The 5810-nt window shown below is 32.7% G+C and overlaps 1 long non-coding RNA gene across 1 annotated transcript; it reads right to left on the bottom strand.

Annotated features, from left to right (window-relative positions):
- Positions 1 to 1657: 1657 nt before the first annotated feature.
- Positions 1658 to 4747, bottom strand: LOC143068609 (uncharacterized). Its single transcript, XR_012976211.1, has 2 exons — positions 3892 to 4747; positions 1658 to 2225 (listed from the first exon to the last, which is right to left on the bottom strand). It is a non-coding gene; the product is annotated as an uncharacterized LOC143068609 (long non-coding RNA).
- Positions 4748 to 5810: the final 1063 nt, after the last annotated feature.

The raw sequence follows: 5810 nt of genomic DNA, 5'->3' as shown, positions 1-5810 counted from the left end.
TGTTCAAACAGCTGGATATATACATACGAAGCCTCGTAGGGTAAAAAGCGGGAATTTTGCCTATACATGCACCAAGCATAATTGTCCATTCATTTTCTTATGGCAGTCCATATATCTAGCTCCTCTTACTTTGCATAACTTTCATAATTGATACTTATCTGCATGTTCTCATCCGTATTATGCTTGAAATATTTGCCAGTGATCATTCAGTATGCAAATTAAATTTTCATTATGTGCAATCATATAAAAAAAAAAACGTAATTTCTGGGACTTTTATTTGTTTGACTATGTGGTATATCAGTTTATAGTAATTGTTGAAGTCCGTACGGGAACATAATTGTTATCTTCTCTGTAAATTGGTCTCTGGTGAAGAGTTGCCTCATAAACAATGATACCCCATCTTCCTATTTTTATACCCTATGCAACGAAGTTGCGCAGGGTATAACGTTTTTGACCCGTCCATCCGTCCGTCCATCAGCCAGTCTATCTGTCCTGTTTCTTGTCATCACAACTACTCTCAAACCGACCAACAAAATTTCATGAAAACTTTTTAGATAATGACATACTATGCAGATGTGCATATCGACAGGAAATTACGAGTCAAATTTGTTCTAGGAGTTATGCCCCTTTGAACTTATTTGCTTCAATATACTACTGCATGTTTGTCCTTGCAACTCCTCTCAAACCGCACAATAGAATTTTATGAAACCTTTTTAGATAAGGACATACTATTTTGATGTACACATTTTTTGTTCTAGGAGTAAGGCCCCTTTGAACTTATTTGCTTCAATATACTACTGCAACAGTTTGTCATTGCAACTCCTCTCAAACCGCAAAACAGAATTTCATGAAACCTTTGTAGATAATAAGGACATACTATGTAGATGTGCATATCGACAGGAAATTATCGTGATTCAATTTTTTTTTTTCTTATACCATTTTTTTTCTTAGTCATTTTATTTCTCCAGTGGCAATGTGGGGACTGACTGCCAAAGCGGGCCGGCTTCAGTTATTCACAATATAAGCAACCAATGAGCCTGCACCCTATGTCGGACTCTGTAACAATCATCCCATCAACCAAATATTTTGAAACATATTTAGAATTCAATAAACAGACAAGTCCATGAAAATGAGGTTAAGTTCAGATAAACCCTGCAAGACAGACATATTTGTTTTTCATTCATTATTTTTTACATAAATCACCCATTAGTTTTCTCATTTGAAATGTTTTAAATTGTTCATTTGTCATTTCGAAGCCTTTAAAACCAACTATGCAGAACAGGTTTTACTCATTGTTGAAGTCCATGTGGTGACCTACATGTATAGTTATTTCTGTGTTATTTGGTCTCTTAGCTTGTGTCTCATTTACAATCACATCCTCTTATTTGATATTTTAATTTGTTATAATACATTTAATAATCTTTTCATACACCAAATATACATGAAGATGACCTATTTATTTCACAATATAGCATATTAAAAGAGGATTGCTAGACAGAATTGTAAATTATTGCACGCAATAATTTATCTACTACATGTACCTTTTAGTATTTATTATTTTTGAGTATATGTTCGACATGTTGACGACGGACAGTCAATGGTATACCATAATATGTCCCGAAAACGGGCGTAAAAAAAAAGCCTCAACTAAATCAAATTTTTGAAACGTGATTGATTTTATTCCTCTAATATCTATGAGATCAAATTTATAAAAAATTTATTAATATAATTAATTTCAATGTACTAGTATACATGTAAGAATTGTTGCCATTTATACATCATGTACATATACAATCATTTGCTGATCACTCAGCTCTATATTTTCATTATTTTTATTCTCCTTCACTGTTTTTTTTTATAAGACTCATATATATGATCTGTATTCATCATTGGGACAGGTAGCAATATATATAGGTGAAGTAGGTCCTTTTGATTGGATTTTTTTAAAGGATTTTGACAGCACTAAAGCATATACATGTAGTTTCAATTTTTAGTTGATCTTAGCTCCTTAAGTGAATTGTGGCAACACATATTGCATATATACATGTAGAATGTTGTTCTTAAGTTTCAGCACTTTACGCATAGTTTCCGGTTGCAAGACTAGAATATGATACTGGATTCTCATGAAATTCTGTCAGAACTTTGCCAATAGTTTCCAAGTAAAGTTGAACATTCCAAGATCACTCCTTCCATTTGCAATGTACATGTACAAATGTACTTGCAGCCTGAAATTAAATATCAGAGTAATTCTGTCAGAAAATCAACAATTATTGACATTCAAAAGCATATAGATGTAGACTAGTTCATTATGGGTAATGTGTCCATGGGACACAGATGAGCAACCGCTTGCATATAAAGAATGAAAAGAGTGACACTACCCAAATTTATATTTGATCTGAGTGTTGTTGTAGTAAGCATTGCATATAAGTTTCAGAACATTTGGATGAAGTAAACTTGTGTTAAAGAAAGGAACAAAAATTCAGCATTTTTTTAATTTTGTAAAGGGGCATATCTCTAGAACAGTAAAAGCGACCACACCAAAAATTCAAACTTCATGTTTGTTTGTTTGTAGTATCATATATATATGCATTAATTGTGTATTAGTTTCATAACATTGGTAGAGGCAAACTGAATTTGGAGAACAGAATCCAAATTTGGGAGGTACATGCAAGTTTGATAAGACTGACAATGCAAGGGTAACCTTAAAAGAAGTAGAATGGTATAAATAATTATGTGTTTATTTGATAATAGGTTCGTTTTCATGTGTTTTTGTTTTCCCTTGAGAACACATAAAATATTTTTTTATAATTTAATTTGGTTGAATATATATCGAATTTCTGAACAGAAAATAATGAAAATGAGACATAAAAAAATATAGCCAAAAAATAAACCTGTGATAATACTGCTTCTATTGGTACCAGGATGCTAAAAATCAATCCAAAATATATTTTTAAAAAAAATCTAGTTTTATATACAATATACATGAACAGCTAAAAATCTCAAGTGACAAATACTTATGGCCACACTCTGTACATGTTTAACCCTGATACTTCTATTACTAGTCCTTAAGACATTTTTGTATACCTAATAGAATTAGGGGGGGGGGTTAATGGTAAACAAATTGTGATTGATCAAGACGAATCCTTCAATAAGGTGTAGGGTTTATCATTTACAAATTAGGCCAATTATTTCATATTCTCAAGAAAATAAAGAAATCAATCAAACCCCTTGAGGACCTTAATTGAGGGGTGGACAGGGGTAAGGAGACAGGGGAATGAGGGATCAGAGAAAAGGGGGTATCTTGGAAATATATTTTGTCATTTTTATTTTGTCTTGGAGCAAGGAGATGGAAGTATTGAAGTAAAAAAGGGGGGGGGGATTTTAGGGTAGAAAGGGAAGGGAAATATAGTTAGGGCTAAGCCTATAAGGAGTAGAAACTGTTCCGAGGGAAGTTATGGGGTACCCCACATACATATGACCCTGACTTGGCTACGAAATTAGATATTACAAATGATGATTTAAAAAGACTAATTCATTGACACTAACGGTAGCGTAATAATGACAGTTGTAGTGCTTCATAGTAGATCTAGATGTCATCCCTTCCTCTTCCGTCTTCGGCCGTTTGCACACGGATATTTTTCAAAACTGGCCAGACATGTTTACAACTTGTCTGTAAAGGGTAAAATAAACACATAAATAAGATACCAGCTATAACGATCTATAACATTAAACATGGAACAGAAATTGAGCCGGTGCAAGGTTTCAGCCGCAGTGATTTTCAACAGTAGCGAGTATTTTGAGACAACCCCCAAGTTTGTATTTATCGTTATACTGATAACATTTGACTGCCTAATATATCGAAATCTATGTTTTCTTATGTAATAACTCTACCTTCATCGTTGTATATTCGCCACAATGTCTGTTATGCATGTACATGGTCGTATTCATTAATATAGTATGCTGCTCGGCAATGGCGACCTTGAAATTTCTCTGGTCCGATAATGGCGCCACATTAGAGGGAAGCAACTCGCGCCAGACAAAATTACCGTATTTCACCAAAATAATCAAAATTTCGCTTTTTGATAACAAACAGTAATACGATAACCACATTTATATTCAGTCATCGTTCATTGATATAATTACAAACATTATTTTATTAAAGCCATCAATAAAAAATTCACAATTAAGTAATTAATGGAGTCCATTGAAATCAGACCTTATGGGGTAGAGGGGTTAAACAAAAGCTCGTAACTTTTTTAAAAGCCTGGTGACCCCCATTTTATTTTACCTTAAAATGTTTGAAAAGTTCATAGCTTTGACATATCTGTTTTTAAAAAAAATCTACCGGGGAAATTTTACGAAAAATCGAATGAACCAATATTTTTTGCCTTAAACTGAAATTAGAAAATGCAAAATTTAGACATTAATCTGAAAATAAAAGGATTTTTAAGCCAAAAACAACCAAGGCAAAGGTTTACATTTCAAATTCTAATGTTTTTTCACATAAAAATCATACTGACTTGGTTTTAAAAGTCTTTGAATTTGATGTAACCGTTATTGTTGAAAGGGTGGGCATGTTTGGAAATAGGGTCAAAATCGCACATTTCGCTTCAATTTGAGGGGAAAACGAGCCTGGTGACCCCCTTTTTTCTTTGCATTTTTGGATTCAGCATAAAAAGATCTACAAAATATGTGAAAATAAAAAAATTCTACCGGGGGTCCTTATTGGGGTGAGCCACCTTAAGGTCTTATTAATTATTTTTATTTACAAAATTTATTTTCTTTTATAACAGTATTTTAAAAAGGATAAAAGAAAGAAAAAAATGAATGATGCTGCTTTAAACTTTAATCGAATTTAAAGTTGTTAGTGCACCTTGACGCTTCTTAAGTATCCGGTATACAGGAAAGCATACCAGTATACAGTTTATAGATTTGTTTTTTCTCCATCGATTTATGATGTTTAAACAGGGGTATACTAATGCTGCCTTTATTAAAAACAAATTATAAATTGTAAAGATGTCAACTCCTTAAAAATATTTTAAATGAAAAACAAATAATTTCCTTGCTCCCTTTTTCCAAGAGAGTATCACAAGCCCAGTAGTTAGCACTTGTGTGTTGACTTGAGTTATCATTGATATGTTCATAATTATAAATTAATTGTTAACAAAACTTTTAATTTTCGAAACTACGGCTTTTCTATTCCAGGGAATAGATTACCTTAGCTGTGTTTGGCAAACCTTTGGGAATGTTTGGTCTTCAATGCTCTTCAACTTCTTGCTTTATTTGGCCTTTTAAACATTTTTCTATTATAGCGTCACCGATTAGTCTTTTGTAGACGAAACGCGCGTCTGGCGTAAATATAAAATTTTAATCCTGGTATCTATGATGATTTTATTTCCAAGCAACTATGTGATTTGACAGGAATAATTTAATGGATGTAAAGAATTTTTTAGTGTATTGGAATCCGATTTTGTGAAAATGCATACATTTATATTTGATTATATTTAACAATGCTAAGTCTTACACATTTGTTTGTAGTTTATAAACTACGCTGCAGCGAAAGAAGACTTTACACTATAATGAGGAAATGTATTCGAACATATGGTGGAGTTGAGCATTGCTTTCCTAGACTGTATGGACGCGGACTGATAGGAAAACGCCATCAATATAAAAGATATGGGCACGGATTTGGTTTAGGTGTAAAATTTGTTAGAAAAGGAATTGTCTATGAAAACTATTGTGAGTAATTCTAATATGACGCGCTTCTTTAGCTTGGTGAACAAACCCATGCTCTTAATCCTATAAAATTT

The sequence above is a fragment of the Mytilus galloprovincialis genome, chromosome 3 (genome assembly GCF_965363235.1).
Source record: "Mytilus galloprovincialis chromosome 3, xbMytGall1.hap1.1, whole genome shotgun sequence".
Lineage (NCBI taxonomy): Eukaryota > Metazoa > Mollusca > Bivalvia > Mytilida > Mytilidae > Mytilus > Mytilus galloprovincialis.
Note: the sequence above shows the minus strand (reverse complement) of the source record. Positions and strands in the feature narration are given on the sequence as shown.